At 37.8% G+C, this 17,637-nt stretch overlaps 1 protein-coding gene across 9 annotated transcripts in view; it reads right to left on the bottom strand.

Moving 5' to 3' along the window:
- Positions 1 to 17,637, bottom strand: part of lrrfip1b (leucine rich repeat (in FLII) interacting protein 1b) — a 47,837-nt gene that overhangs the window by 28,819 nt on the left and 1,381 nt on the right. The gene's annotated exons all lie outside the window — the stretch shown is intronic.

Here is a 17,637-nt window from a genome sequence, read left to right as displayed (position 1 = left end):
TTCGGGTCCCCTAGCCACATTCCCTTAAAGGGACCCCTTCGGTGGAAGTAGTGGTCCCAGGCCTTCGAGCTGTCTGGATGGAACCCCACGCAGTGCGTTAGGGTTCCGTTTAGTTGTGTAGCTTGGGCTATGACCGTAGGGAGTGCTGTCACTGTCAGCCCAGGGACCTGAGGGGGAATCGCTCAGGTTTTTCTATGAATTACTTGTGTTGACAGTTGTCACTGCCAATCGGCAGACACTCCCCTCAGCATGGCGGCGTTGGTATATCGTTCCCCATAGCGTCAGCTAGACGCAGCGAGAGTTCCCTTTCGAAAGGGAATGTCTAAGGTTACGTATGTAACCTCTGTTCCCTGAGAACAGGGAACGAGCGCTGCGTCGCGTTGCCATGCTTCAGGGCATATCTGCCATACAGTCCCTTCAGACGAGAAGATGTGTATGTGTTGGCACGGCGCCCTTTTATACTTCCCGGTCGCACGTTGATGACGTCATGGGCTGACGTCGGTCAAAGACTTTGCCGTGATTCGATAGTAGCTTCAGACACCAGTCACGCCGAGGGCGTTCCCCATAGCGTCAGCTAGACGCAGCGCTCGTTCCCTGTTCTCAGGGAACAGAGGTTACATACGTAACCTTAGACGATTTCTTAGAATGCATTTTAAGAATACTTTCCCCATCAACCGTTTAAAATGAACAATGTCAAAGAGGAACGTGCACTGATGTAAACAAAATCAACGTGCATGAGCCGAGCACATGGCGGAATGGGTGTAGGAGACGCCAATTCCCTCTCTGACAGTAGAGGGCACTGACGGAACAGCAGAAATGCAGCCGTTTCCCCGGTAATCCTCGTAAACAAAACAGTTTTCTGTATTCGCTAGGGTGCTCATCACATAACCAAATACTTAATACTTAAAGACTTAAGGCTATTCATTTTCAAACTTAAACATTTTATATTTTAATCTGGACTACATGCCCTAGATATTGTTTGAATATGTTCTGATTCTTTGTTGTTCAGTCACACACTTTACAATAAGGCTCTATTATTTAACATTAGTTAATTCATTAACAAACTGACAATGACATACTTCTAAAACATTTATTAATCTTAGTTCAATTTAAATTTCAGCATTTAATAACACATTATTAAAATCAAAACTGTATTATTTAATGGACCTGAGCTAACACTAACTAACAGTTGCTTTTTTAACTAACGTTATCAAAGAATAACTTCTATAAAAATGTAGCTATTCATTCTTTGTTAATGTTAATGCATTAACTAGTGAGATTTTATTGTGTTACCTATTGTTCTTTATAATTCATAATCTGTTTTAAATATTGTTTACTTTATACATTTGTGTGTATTGCTTTATTGTATTTAAATGTTTGGTTATTTTGTTATAAGAAAGTTATTTAACCTGTTATAGTATGACAAAAAAATTTTTGCAACTTATTTCAATATCGTGATAATACCGTATACCCTGACAAAAGCTTCAGCAATTAATCGCAACATGAAAATGTGATACCGGCACATGCCTAGTTCTCAGGTACCGAAATTTGGTACAGATTGATTTAATGTGAATCGGTACTCTGTAGTACCAACGTAATTCGGTCAGTGCCCTTAAAAGAACCAAGTTCGGTACCCAACCCTAATTGTAATCATTATGTCCACAAAAATAATTACTTTAACGAGCTCATTGTTTCTGCCTTAAATTATACAATGTTAGCTAACTGCGTGATTTGTATATGTACATTTCTGACATGCATTACTTGGACACAATCACCTCAGATAACAGATCACTCTAAATTGAGTGTAGACACATGCATTTTCTGTAAAGCTGCTTTGAAATGATATGTTATATAATAACTCTGAGTTCCAGAGAGCCATGCAATAGTATGTGCTGTCCATATTGTGAAGAAACCTTTCAGAATCTTTCTGTAATTTTTTTTGGGGAGCATTTTTAGTTTTATCAGAATAGTCATGTTAATAATCCAGGTGGATACAATGGTTATAATGAGTATATTTTGTAAAAGAAAATGAACAACCCAGCTAGTCAACCAGTGTATGTTAAGCAACAATATTAGGCTGAAGATTCTAATGGAAACAAGAAGAGATCCAACCACAGTTTGAGAAACGTAATTCCAAACGTTTCCATGCCATAATGTCTACTGAAATACTGCACCAATAAAGAGCAGTTACAGTCTAAACACATGCACATGCCAGTAGCTCCACAGGTTAAAAAGCTTTGATCAGTGACTCAGCATGAGACACATGTGTATGCGATAAACTGGTGCCTTATCAGTCATACCAGACTTGTGTCGTGTGCACTCTCCACATTAGGCCAGTGCTTTTTGTTGGTTTCATGTGTTAGTGCAAACTAAATTGCAGTGAAATAACATTATTACTGCTAATGCAATATTAAGCTTCTATAATTATGAAAGGCTCCAGCTTCACTGATTGTCGCAAATGTCACACATGAATGATTTCTAAAGCACTAAATCTCCTTGCAGATACACTCTACCAAAGAGGAGAAAGAAATACAGTATCTGCAATCTGCGTTTTCTTCTTTGGCCGGATTCCCTCACTGGGGGAGCTATATTTTGAGCTTTAATGTTCAGTTTCTGGTTTCGTTAAATACCGCTCTGTAAAAACAGACTACAAGTCACTGCTATTAGAGGGATTTGAGGTTCTGTCAGGAGAAGATAGTGTGCCTGTCCTAGATCAAGCATAAGCGTGGCAGAATCTGACAGATGTTTCTTTCCTCCTCAGCTGTGTGAGGACCCCACAGGCCTCCCTATGGAACCATAAGGAACTAAATTCTTTTAGAGCCAGGAAAGAAATCAACTCTGCAAACTCGCATAAGAGCAAAGAGGCAGTTCAGTGCTGTATGCACTACCGTTTAAAAGTTTGGGATCAGTAAGATTTTATACTTTTTAAAAAGAAATTGATACTTTTATTAAAAAAGGATGCATTAAGTTGATTGAAATTGACAGTAAAAAAATATATCTGAAAAATATAAATATGATGTATTTCTTGGCAGAATTCATGACAGTTGGGAAAACATTGTGTGCATCCACGTTTCATTAATATTAGTCAAAGTTTCATTAATATTAGTCAATTAATCATTAATGTAAACAAACATATCACAATGACATTCAATGACAAGTGATTCTTAAGAACTGGTTCTTTGTTTAATGGGAAACTCACTTAAGCGGTATGAATCAAACTCATTCAGTCAGTGAACCATTCAGAGCCATTATTGAGTTTTACAGTACAACTGACTCCCTCACTAAACCACGATTCAAAATGAAGACTGTAACACAACCCTTTTTTCCCCAAATAGGCAAACATTTTCTTACAAAGCATCAATACTTATCTGGCACAAGTATAATCAGGATCAATAGTGTGTAAACATCAAATGTTCTGATTCTTTAAATAAACCCCGATTCTACATCTGACACATTGTTGCTTAATTATTTTGCTGTGTGAAGCAAAATATCTATTATAATCCTACCACATAAGTAGTATTCAGAAGACTTTAATCTTCATAGATTAAGGAATAATGATTTAACTACTTGCACTTACAAGCAGAGCCTGTACTTGGCATAAACTGTAGACTGTGCTTGGGACGGTGTACTTGTTTGTGTGTATATTTGCATGTGCAAATCTCTTCTAACCATTCACATATATCCAAGGAGTGAGAGAAGTCAAACTGATTCATATTGCTGCAGTGGAACTCCTAAATATCTGAGATCAAACTAATGCTTTCGCAGCCCCATGTGAATTAACTTTACCTCACAATCCGCTCCTGTGCAGACCAGCTCAGAATAGACTATCTTTCAATTAGACAATCCAATAACAAAATCACATAGCCTTAATATATTCTTGATCTATTGTAGAGAAGTTCTAGCATCAAAAACATTTAGTCAGTTTGATATGCAGTCCACAAGGCAGAAATTAAGTAGGCAGTTGTGGTTCAGGCACAGCACATTTTAATTTACACTCTAGGTGTCTTTGGAGACCATCAGCACACATAGTAATAGCCTCCAAAGCAAACAAACCTGCACCCCACAGCCATATTTAACATGTGGCTCAGAGCAAGACTGCAAAATGAACTTTGCATAGGGACTGATGGAACAAACAACAAGAGCGTTCCTCCTCCTCCACAGTCTTGCGGAGGGGTTCATTTGAATATCAAGTATGCTGACTCACAATTCACCCAGATCACAAATATGTGTGTACCGGTGTGTGTGTGTGTGTGTGTGTGTGTGTGTGTGTGTGTGTGTGTGTGTGTGTGTGTGTGTGTGTGTGTGTGTGTGTGTGTGTGTGTGTGTGTGTGTGTGTGTGTGTGTGTGTGTGTGTGTGTGTGTGTGTGTGTGTGTGTGTGTGTGTGTGTGTGTGTGTGTGTGTGTGTGTGGTGTGTGTGGTGTGTGTGGTGTGTGTGGTGTGTGTGTGTGTGTGTGTGTGTTTGTGTGTGTGTTTTGGACTCGGAATGGAGTGAGTCACCAATACAGATTGTTAAACTCAGTGAAATTTGTTAGGAAAGCACAAGCAAATCATTAAAGTAATCATAGAAAATTAATAAACATTTTTGTGCGTGGTATTTCAGTGCAAGAAAAAAAATCTAACATTTTTATTTAGTGTAATGTCACATTCTAATCATACAAAAATCGAATTCCCTTTCAAATGGGAATTTGCACTGCGTCTAAACACGACTATAACATTGGCTGGCAACAGCCTATAACATCACTACCTGTGTGACCAGAAAACAAAAGGGTGGCTGTACATGTCAACTATTTATTTTATCTTCAGGATCAGTTGATGATGGCGATCTCTGAAAACCTGACAGGAAGCGCTTTTTTCACCCTAGTTTGCAAACCCTTCCTAGTTGTAGGCACCTTTGTGAGTGTTGGAGTCTACAGAGCCTGTATTTTCCTCGGGTTTGACCAAAGAGCAGAACTTAAAGCAGGGTCTTCCGGTCCCTGGGATGAGCTCTTTTGATCTCGAGAACCTGACAGGAAGGTTTTCGCCCCAGTTTGCAAAGTCTTTCTTTGTCGTTACACCTTCAGGAGTGTCTGGAATTTTGAGATCCTACAAAGATATTTGTTTTCGGAGTGGTTGCAGCTAGCAGAGGATGCACATACGTGTTTTGTGGGACTCTGAGCCTTTCATATTATAACACTTTAGCATAAGGAAAGTTTGTTAATAGCATTTCTTGTTCTGTCCTATCTATCATATGTTGCTGCCTCATTAAAAAGCTGCGCTATAAATTTAAAAGAAACGTCTTTTAATTTTATAGTATATATTTGTATATAAATATATTTGTTTTTCATGAATGTTTGAGTCATACAGTATAGGACAAAGTCATGAGTTATGAATGGAGTCCGACTCCTGTTTATTTTGAATGACTAGTGAAGCTATTGGTTACATTTGTGTCTGTTTTTTGTTTTGTTTTACAAAGTTAGGAAAGTTATGTTTAAGTCCAGCCTGATGCCTTGCACAAAAGAATGATTCAAGTCTCTTCCACACAGTGAGACAGTTTATTAGGTAATTATTTCAGCAATTTTTTATTATCTGTACTTGGTATCAGATGCGAAAAAGGCAGATCGGAGCATCCCTACTTTGATGGCAATGTCTTCATGGTTGACTGTAAGTGGAATCTTAGAGCTCGGTCAGGATGGCTATGCGGGGTCGTATGGCTCTCTGTGAGCCTCCTTGGTGAGTTGGTCTTTTAGCATAGAGTATACTTAGGCTTCGTAACTCAACTCAACTCAAATAAAAGTTTATTTCGAACACAACCATAAAAATAGCTCTCATACTGAGCGAAATGCCTAAATGCCTAGATTTAAAAGCAGTAAGTGTTCGGGCCTGCCTAACATGTAGAGACAAATTATTTCAAGGTTTTGGGGCTGTAACTGCAAAAACACGGTCCCCTGCTCTTCAGCCTTGCTCGAGGGACGACTAAAAGTAAATGCTCAGCTCAAGTGATCTTGATGGAGCATGTGGCTGCATTAAATAAAAAAAGATATATTGGTGCAAGTCCATTTAACAATTTAAATACTAAATCTAAAATCTTAAAATCAATTCTAAAATGAACAGGAAGCCAGTGAAGGGAGGCCAATACTGGTGTGATTTGTTCTTGATTTGTATATATATATATATATTTTATTTATTTTTATTTTTTTATAAGTATTATTGAATCATAAAATTAATTTTATCATTAATATCAAAAGTTGCACCACATTACATTTTACAAAAGTTTTTCAAATATTAATAAGCAGAAAGTTTTGTAATTGTATAAAACATAATAAAAAAACATTATATGGAATACTTCATAAGGTTTTCTTTTTAAGATTTTTTTTAATGCAGATTCATTCAAATCAGTTTTTGAATTAATTGCATTTTCACACATATTTTTAATAAGATAAAAAATAATCATGTCATTGACCCAATATTGATTGTGTAAAGCCACCAGTAAATATTTTAATAAATAAAAAATATAATTAGAAAATAAATGTTTGTTTACATTTTCTATAGATTTTTTTTCACCAGTTCATCAAATGATCTTGATGAGCATTATGGCTGTACATATATCGAAGACATTTTCACTTTCAGCATTTTACAGAGCCGACTGGGGTGCCTGGATCGCAGTAGTATAGTTTAGCATGAGAGACTACGGTAGTCTGCTGGATCCTCCACAACTAAGCACTCAGAAATGACCTGCAAGATGGAAAATTGCACAGTGCAAATGCATTCAGGGCTAAAGTTGTTGGTTTATGTGTGCCATTAGCTGATTTGCATAATTATGTTGGTTATTTAAGTACTGAAACAACAAAGAGTGTGCAAATAAACAATTATTGAAAAAGTATGTTATACTGGCCAGTTAAACTGGTTTGACAGTGATTCAGTAAATGTAATACATCATTATAGGGAATGAGTTGTTTTTGTTTTCTAGGTGACGGTGCAGGAGATTAGATGGCCATGGATAGTAGCTCCAGACTAATCTGCTTTTAGAGTGCAATGCAGGCCCATAACGCATCACTTCCTGTCTGCTCCTCACCTCAGTCTACCCAGCAACTTAATCGCAGGCTTACTGCAACCCCCCTAACACGCACACTCGCAATGGCATACAACATCAGCTTTGCCTTCCACTGCACCACAGAGAGCAAAATAGGCTGATATATGACCCTGCATGACTAACAGAATAACTGCCTCTGCATTCCTGGCACTTTACACTGGAAACTGTCATCAGTAGCCCTGAAAGGGAATACATTTTAGTTGTCTGAGGAATTGAAATGAAAGCGGCCAAAATGATGCACAGTAGTGAAGCTCCTATAGGGGCGATTAACACAGGATGTTGTGGAGAGGCTTAAAGGATGCAGGTCAGTGGGTGGTGGCTGGCCAATCTGTTGCTGCAGTGAGGCAGGGGCCGAATACCCTTCTACTTCTATGCACACCTTGGCAATAAACTTTATTTTGATGGTCCACTTTAGACATTCTACTAACTATAAGCAACTTTGCAACTACATGTCAACTAACTCTCATTACAGTATTAGTAGACTGTAGTAGACTGTTAGGTTAGGTGTTATGGTTCAGGTTAGTGGAATAAGTTGACATGTAGTTGCAAAGTTACTTATAGTCAGTAGAATGTCTTTTGGGGGAACATCAAAATAAAGTGTTAACAGATATTAAGCAGACAGTCTAGTAATAATCTAATGACTGTAAGTTGACATGTTGTTGCAACGTTACTTATGGCTCATTTCCACCGACCGGGAACGGTTCAGTACGATTCGGGATGCTAAACCCTGATCCGGCTTGCGTTTCCAACAGCAACAGCACCCTTACTTGATAGGCGTGGGGTAGCGATTGACGTCATTCTCGCATGAAGAAGAAAGCGATACAGTAAAAGTCTAGCTCCAACCTTTAGTACCAGACAACTGTGCTACCCCAACGGAAGGGTGCCAAAAAAGTGGTACCATTCACAACTTCTGACAATGGAAACGGTAAAAATTGCATACCGTACTGAACCATATAGCTCGGTGGAAACGAGCCATTATAGTTAGTATAAAGTGGACATCGTTACCTAATTTACTTATGAGCTGGTAGCAATGGCTGACATTATTGGTCATTCAGTGTTTCTGTAAAAAACTTTTTATTACAAAAATTACATGAATCCTAGAAAAATACTGCTACTACTACTAATTCTACTACGATATAGAAGGTCCGATAGGCTGCTGGGCTCATGAATAATGTTGTCTGCATTCGCTCAAACTGTTTTGCTGATATCAAAACGTGATGAGCACTACCCAATGTGATTGCTGCTTGCGCATTATTACTGCCCATTACCGAAGGAACCAGCTGGCTTCTGCTTAGTCTTCTGTTTAGGCTGAATAATTCTGAACGAATTGACAATTCCTGTGTTTCTGAAAAACAAGAAAGAATATTACATTTGTGGTATAAGATTTTCTTGCTTTCTCTATCTTTGCATGTCTGAGAGAAACAGAGCGCTCGGCACGGCATGTCAGCCAGGAGTTTACGGTGTGTCGAATATGCTGCGAATAGGAATAGTGTCCTCACTGTGCTGTAAAGACATAGAAAGAGAAAATCTAAAATCCATGTTAAACTTATTAAGGTTGATTTATATTTCTGCTTCGAACCTACGCCGTAGGCTGTGCGTAGCACGTGTCGTGTAGCCAACAACGTACCCTACGACTTACCCTAGAGCCACTGCCCCTCTGCCCTCATCGGCTGAGGTGCCCCTCTCCCCCCCCTTCCCTCCCTTACCCCAAGAGGATTCCCATAAAAGCGTTCCGTTACGCTAAAAATCCACTAATTCTGCAATCCGCTCCGTGTTTTCCTGCTCGCTCGCTCCACAGCATAGCTTAAAACATTGGCACTGCCCGCTCTTTGTGGAGACGACAGTTCCAGAATGTTGTCCCATTAACAGGTAGACAAACTACAATCCACATTACAGTGTTTTATCCGCAGAATAATTTGGTAGTTTGTTTTAGTTTTTTTGTCTGTAACATTTGGTCCTGGTCTTCTATTAGTGCTAACAACTTGTGCAAAATATCCACATTCTTGGAAGATAATTAATTGTCTAATCAAATTATTGCACCTGATCTGATCTAATATAAATAACACAGAATTTGCTGTTGTCTGCACACTTTGTAGACAAAAAACAATGACTTTACAAAAAAGAAGACGAGAAGTGAGAGAGAGAAGTGAGAAAGAGCAAAGGGAGGCTAATGCCCTTTCAACATTGCAATGGATTCAAAGCTCCAGCATGCCAGCTGGTAAATCATCATGTATAATATTTAGCAGACAGTTTGTCACACTTGAACTCCTGTAAAGTATATTTCCCATTATAATCTATTGTTAATTCTTTAGCTAGGTTTGTAGCCTACTATTTTCTGTTTGTTTTGATAAATAAAATAATTCATTATTGTTAAAAAAATATTAAAATATGTTCATATAAAAATATAGGCTAGTTTAAAAGTACAGAAAACATTTTTTTTTTCTGACTCTGACTCTGAATACATTGAATGAAATCCCATAACAATGTAATAAAGCTTTACAGTAGTAACAAATATATATATATATATATATATATATATATATATATATATATATATATATATATATATATATATATATATATATATATATATATATATATATATATATATATTTTTTTTTTTTTTTTTTTTTTTTTTTTTTTTAATGATATGATTATTATCATATTTTTACATTTTATGATTTCATTAGGTTATAAATATGATGTATGATATTTACCATCTGAATCAACCATGTCATGTGTCAATAAATGGAAAAGTCAACCGGCTGTTTATTATCATGTTCATCATTGTGCCTTTTATCCCAAATACGATACTTTTACATAATCTTCCGTTATTGAAAAACTGTTGCTTTATTTACTTTGAACAAAACTGAAAATCATTAACAAGACCTTTGTCTCAAAATATATTCAATAATTTTAGCGATTCTCATTGCTACATAAATCTACAACATTTTAAAACACATTAAATATGAGATCAAATTAGCGCAGAATCAACTTTTTGGAAGCATTATTACAACAACATAAATTGAATTAGCACTAAAGCCTAACAATAGTATTTGTAATATGATTGTAAAAGGTGTGTTATTCAATCTCTACATTAAGATGATACTCAACCCCCTTATAGTGCTCCTTTTTTTGGTTTGGGCCACTGCTCCTCAAAATGTCTGTGCACGGCCCTGCTGACGTGCACCTTTCCAAAAATGTAACAATGCGTCAATTCTCTGTGGACCACAAGCGCTGTGATTGGTCTGCTAGAACCCGTCACTCAGGTCAAAAAAATGAAAAAGAATCTGCGATAGAAGTGTGTGTATGTGTGTGTGTGTCCAGAGCAGAGAGCATCTATATAACACAATATGTTGTAGTCCCGAGATTCTTTATGTTAGTGAATGAATACATAAATCCAGCTTTTGCCTTGATACTGTGGGTTACACCATCAACATGCCCGTGGACACTGCCTACTAGCGGTCTGCATGTAAAATTGCACATAGGCGTAGGACCGACGCAGAAGTATAAATCAGCCTTTAGCCTCTAAATGGTTAGTCTCAGACGTCACACCCACAGACCATTGGCTGAACGTCTGATGCATATGGAACACTTATCTGGAAAAGCTTCAGGAGTTTCAAAGTCGTCATCTGATTGGTTGAATTCTACAGGATGTCCCCGAGACGTGTGTTTAGTTCTTTAACGGTCCGCCTGGAAACAAATGCCGTGACGCCAAACTCCCTTGTGGAAGAAGAATGACGTCGTGCTTACAACTGTGACAATGAGCGCTTACCAGGATCAACTAAACACTGGATTTTCAAAAGTATGTGAAGTTTGCGGCTCCACTGTTCCAGTAAACTTGAATTAATAATTTATAGATACACGGTCTGTTATTGCAGGGACATCGACTTAACATTTTCACGCCCCTGACGTGGAACAAAGCAGACTGTGATTGGTTGCATTACATGTCTGTCAAACGTCCACTTGGGCGGTCCTTGAACAATGAAAGCTCATGATAGATATTTAGTCACTAGTGTGAAATTTAGTCCCATATGTGTGTTATTTACTTGCAATGTAGAGTTGAAAATGTAAACTTTTTGCCTTTCACAAGGTCCCAAATGTCATCCTAAAATGTTGCGATCTACCTCAAAATCCACACTTTGGTGACGTTATGTCGCATAAACTGTCCAGTAAAGTTTTGATGGAGCCTGCATCAGTGCCTCTGCAAAGTAGGCGGTCATGAGAGCCCTAAAATATCCAATGGGTGTTCTATGGTCTCACAGGCACACGAGCCATGGCAGGTCCGCAAGACCATAAGTACATATCAAGAGCGCCATTTGGAACAAAGCCTAAGACGTACAGCCTTAAAGGCTTTCTGCTTCCTGTCTCAGGAGTCGGAAAATACAAGGGCAGTAAGTGGAAAAAGAGTCGAATGTGAATGGAGTCCAAAGTTCCAATGGAGTCCACGTGCTGTGATTTGGAACATGAGATGTCATTTCTGCTTCTGTGCAACTAAGACACAGAAAAGATATTTCACTTGGAAGGAGATCGGTAATAGACTTCAAATAACATCCACTTGATTGGCATGCACAACGATCGACCAACATGCATTGCTCGCCATTTTGCTGGATCTATAATATGAGTACCAAAATAATCATCAGAATTCACTTATTGGTGCTCATCAGTGCTTAATTTGTAAAGTGGGAGGTCCCGGAGCGCAGAGGGGGGGTGGATCCGGCGACTCAAAACGCAGGTTGGAGGTAACGGAACAAAACATTTTTTACACTGCCTATAGCAGTGCTTCTCAATCTTTTTTCAATAACGTACCCCCTATCATTTTTTTTCTCAGCCAAGTTATTAAAAATCATTTGAGATAGAAATAAAAGTTATGACTATAGTGATATGCCCAGTCAGAATTATTAGATTTATTAAACAAATTAAAAACCTTTGCAATAATAAACAATATCACTACCGATAACGAGCATCATATATAAATAAAATATAGGCCTATATTTTAAATATATATATATATATATATATATATATATATATATATATATATATATATATATATATATATATATATATATATATATATATATATATATATATATATATATATGTATTCGGGTGACATTATTTTTTTATCACTTTCATTAAATTTTGCTTTGTAGAAAAAGCCTTTCTTTGAAACGAATTTCGTTTTGTATAAATTGTATATTAATTTTAGTAAATGTTGCATTAACTAATTGCTTGTATTTAATAAATAAAAAGCAAATATAACAGACAATATAATAACCGTGAAATGGAGGCACCGGTGCGCCGCGTTCAGTTGCATTGCGCGTGAACTGCAGCGCATCTAATCATAAATAAATTAAACTCAGCATAGGCCTATGCATACATTAGCCATTAAATATATTTGTTGCATTGGATGGTATCCTTTCTACAACAGACCAGGGATTTCTCGCGGCTCGCATCAGAAGAGCATTGCGTCAATAGACCGCAAAACAAACAAGGCCGCCTATGTAGCCTATTCAAGGCAATTTTTATTTTTATTTCAGAACATGCACTGCACGGGTGCGAAATGTAAAAAAATACACTGCATGAATTGTTTTCACAAGCAGTTATTTTTCGGAATATTAAATTAACCAAGAAAAAAAAGTAGAATATAGTATAGTATATATAGAATATATATTTATATATATTATATATTATAATATATATTTATATATTTATATTTCATATAAAACTATATAGTAGGCTATTTTAATGATGCACAAATAATCAACACAAACACATCAGGTCGTTATCCTATTTATCCAGAACGGCCCATACAGCATCGATAGTGCCCTCGATCGGCCTCGATTCTGCTTCTTTCTCTACACCTCGTGTCCAGTGCATTTTTCTAACATCGATCTCAAGGCTCGACAACAAGCGCGAATAGCATGTGTCACTTTAAGTGCTTCACCTTTCGTCGTCCCTCTCCCCTTCCCTTCAAACAAAAAAATGTATGGAACTTTCATAGGGAATAAATACGAACACAAACAATAACATTGAACACTACACAAATAGTATTTTTTTTTTTTTTAAGACGATTAATTTGAATAGTGACATTTGAGGTGCCGGATTCAATAAAAAAGGTTCCGGATCCAACATCGGAGGTGCCGGAACATGTTCCGGCGTGTTCCGGCTCAAATTAAGCCCTGGTGCTCATAATTAAAGAATAATAATAATTTAATGATTTTTGGGGAATGTCAATAAAAACGATATGGTATTTGTAAAGAAAAATTTCCAGGAAAAAAAGTTGTGTTTCTGCACTGGCTGTTTTGTTATATGAAGCATTAGCTATCATTGCAGCCATTACCCAAATTTTATGGGTGGACCCCTATCCCCTGGGCCCAATAAAGGGCCTTAGACTATGTTCACACTGTCAGTTCAAATCTGATTAATTGTGTATCCAATCTAAATTATTGACTGTCCACACTGTCTATTGCAACTATTCAGATCCGATGTGTGTGTGTGTGTGTGTGTGTCATGGAGCACTTTCGTTTTCCAGAATATCTGCTTTGGTTTCTATGGCATTGACATTGCATTGGTAGGCATACTCCAAACACAACAACTGCAACGTGGAAGGATTTGCAATACAGATGTTGCCTTATTTACAACATGACAGTATGGAGCCGCCGCGTGGGACTACTACCTCTTCTGAGCAGAAATGTAGGAGGTTAGTATGTGTGCCTTTATTCCTGGCTGTCGTCTACGCCAGCCCAAAACATGTCTTTATTATTTCTGCTCAACCGCGCACTTTGCAACAGCACAACCTTTTTTCTGCAAGGTCTTTCAGCATATTTCGTATAAACACGTCTGACATTTTTACGTTTTACGTGGCGTGAAAAAGTGACATAAACCACAAGAATTCAGAGAGAAAACTGAAACAGATTTCCAGAAACGCGATTTCAAACCACATATAAATGTAGCATAAAACGGATTTGTAAATGCATTTCATATGATTTTTTTGTCGTTCCCACTTGTTAAATCGGATTCCAGTAGGATATGCACAAAAGTCTGGACTGACAGTCTGAACGAGGCTGTGCCCCCAACCCTAGTTCGTATCATTACTGACTTTAATGTGATGAACAGACCATCACTGTACAGTAAAACAGAGAGTGAGCAGTTTAACCTCAGGGAAATGCTGAGAAGAAGCCAAAAATCTATTAAGACAATATAACAAGCATTGTTTAGGCTTAATAAAAACATTGAATCGACTATAAAATGGCTGGGAAAAACTTTATAAGACTTTCACATGATCGTCATGGAAAGAACTAACTAGTGCCATTCTGATCATATTAAAACAAAGTCTACACCCCAATCCCACCGCATCTGCGAACAAGCAGAGGAAAGAAAAGTGATCAAGTCTCTACAGAGCTTTGCTGTTCCCTAATGTCTGATGTATAAAAACAGCTCAGCTGGCAGAGATGTTGATTATACTTATTATTACCTTGTAAGTGCTACATAGCTGTCTGATTGGTACAAAGTCTCCATACCAGACTGCACGCCTATTTCATGCCTAAACAGAGCTGTCTATCACCGCATTTACATTACATGGTTCATGTGATCCAACTACGTTTTTTTTTTTTCTCCCATGTGGCACAGTTCGAATATGACCCCCTAAAGTGGAAACAGGCAATGCTATTTCATGCATTCTGACTTATTTACACTCGTTGGATTCTCATGCTAAACATAGCCAATTTTTTTTTAAATGTTGGACGCCAACTTATATCTGTGCCAAATACAATTTTTCAGGATTCAAATATGTTTCGGAAAGGTTTTTTTTCGTGTATGGCACTGTATGATGGCATAAAGGGCAGAATTGCTTGTATGGGCACTTCTCCTACGTGCGCACATCAACCAGAGCAAGAGCATGACCATCAACGAGCTTTGTTCGGATTACAGAAGCCGTCTACAGTGCTGTCATTTTTAGGGTTGGGAACCAAGAACCGGTTCTTATGCAGAACCGAAACTGATTTTTGAAAAATACCAGAACCGCGCGAAATTCCTAAGTTTCGGTTCCGAAAACGGTTCTGGTGCAATGTGTGTGCGAAGCGCTGGAAGCGTATCCTTTCATAGCGAGTGACAGCCAGTGTTGCCAAGTCCGTGGTTTTCCCGCTTTCCAATGTTGCCGCGGGCTGTGTTTCATGTCCGCGGGTTGAAGCGATTGTGCAATTGTGTGTTTTATTTTTGTAAAAACCTGGCAACCCTGACTCACCTCATCATGAATATTAATCACGTTGCCTGCCGCTTCCAGGAGTGTAACGCAGTTCAGCCTGAAAGCCCTCGCGCTACACATTTACGGTTTTGCGTCAGATATTTTCTCGTTAACCACCAGCATGGCGAAGAGATCAACAGTCACTAAATAAGCGTGTTTTCGGTTGTGAGGGAAAGATTAACTTGGTCAGCTTCCCAAATAACCCAACGTTAACGGAACAGTGGATGCAGTTTGTTTTTCCAGAGCGGCAACAGAGTTCTGCAAGTGTGTTTGTTTCCGGTCATGAGTCGAAATCTCAGGCGGTGAGTGATACTGCATTAAATGTCTGTGTTTTGTTGGCATTCAGCCGATAAGTGCATATAATGTAAACAACACGAACATATAGTGAATCGAAAGTTATCCAGGGATAATGCCATGATGTATTTCGTGTGTGTGTGTGTGTGTGTGTGTGCGCTCGTGACTCTTTAGCTCCACCCACTGCATGCCTGCACGGCTGTTTTCGGAAAGAATCAGTACAGCATATCTGTCTTTTATAGATATGATAAAACTAAAGACTCTTCGAATATGTGAAGGATTCAATACTACTCTATGGATACTAAAAATTAACATGAGACTGGCAGAAACTGTGTATGATTTGTACCCTTTAATGAGGCTTTTATGGTACATTTTTGTGGAGGCTGTGAGCAACGTTTGTCATTTATTTTCATTATATTAAAAACATAGGCCAGTTAAAAATGTCACCTTTTGCGTTAAACAGATGAAGGAATGGGGGTTTGTATTGTAATGGCATGAAGACGTGAAAATAAATGACAACATTTTAATTGATTTAACTATTCCTTCGACTCAATTCTCCCTGGCTTGGCAATGGCTGGTTGTGCAGTTTCAATGTGAAAGAAGAACAAAAATAAAGGGAAAACATTTTAGGATGTAGAGTTTATTCTATTCTACAGGGAGTGATTCATTTTTTGACATTCACACTTGTGAAATATGATCGGAATTCAATAGGATATGCACAAAGTTCAGAATTGGACTGACAGTCTGAATGAGGCTGTGCCCTCAACCCTAGTTTGTATAATTTTTTACCGAATGTAATGCGATGAGCAGACCAAAACATTTCTTTACAGGAAAACTGAGATTGAGCAGTTTAAGCTTAGAGACGAAACCAAAAATCTATAAAGACAATATAAGCATTGTTTACGCTAAATAAAAACATTAAATCAACTATAAAATGGGTGGGAACGACTTTAAAAGGCCAGTTTAAAATAATTAAAAAAAAATCACCTTTTGTGTTAAACATAAGAAGGACAGTCATAGGGTTTTGGAATGGCATGAAGATGCGAAAATAATGACAGTTTTAATGTAACTATTCCTTTAAGCGTTGACTCAGTTCTTCCTGGCTTGGGCAATTGTGGAGTTTAAATTAGAAAGAAGAACAAAAAACAAGGAAAAACATTTGAGGATGTAGAGTCTACAGGGACTGATTCATCCTGTAAGAGGGATGGTAAGTTTAATAGAGGGTGGGTACAGAGTTTTACAAGAACACCAGGACCAGAGGGCAAATGATGCAAAGCATCATTACTTTTTCCATCCGTTAGCTGGAGCTAATTTTATTGACAAAATGTCCCGATACATTTCCATACTACTTCCAAAGATTTTGCCTATTAAGGGCACCAACTAAGTATCAAGGTAAGGAAAGAAGGGTAATGGGGAAAATTGTGAGGATTCTTCAGTCAGGAAATGCTTTCCAGATGTGGTCAGTGGATCCAAAACTAAAAGGTCACAGAGGCAAAATAACGACTTTATTCAACAATTTCTTCTAGCCTGTGTCAGACTCTTACGCTATTGACGTAGTGTAAACAGTGCAGTGTTTCCTTCCTAGTACTCACGTGAACAGCGCTAGCGTCGGCCAATGGTAAGCCGGCGTTCTGGAAGCGCTGCACTGTTTAAACTACGTCAACAGCGTAAGAAAGTCGTTATTTTGTTGTTTTTTTCCGCACAACGTGTATTCTCGTTGCTTCATAAAATTAAGGTTGAACAACTGGAGTCACATGGACTATTTTAACAAAATAAAAAGGCCTTGAAAGCGTTCATTAAATTGCTGTCTATCAGAGAGCTCTCCGTTTTCGTCAAAAATATCTTAATTTGTGTTCCGAAGATGAATAAAAGGTCTTACGGGTTTGGAACGACATGAGGGTGAGTAATTAATGACAGAATTTTCATTTTTGTGTGAACTAACCTTTTAATTACAACAACATCCATTGTGATAGATATAAGATGAGCATAAGTAAATAGCAAGCATTACTAAATCTCTGCACCATT

Source organism: Gobio gobio (assembly GCF_949357685.1).
Source record: "Gobio gobio genome assembly, chromosome: 17".
Classification (NCBI taxonomy): Eukaryota; Metazoa; Chordata; class Actinopteri; order Cypriniformes; family Gobionidae; genus Gobio; species Gobio gobio.
Note: the sequence above shows the minus strand (reverse complement) of the source record. Positions and strands in the feature narration are given on the sequence as shown.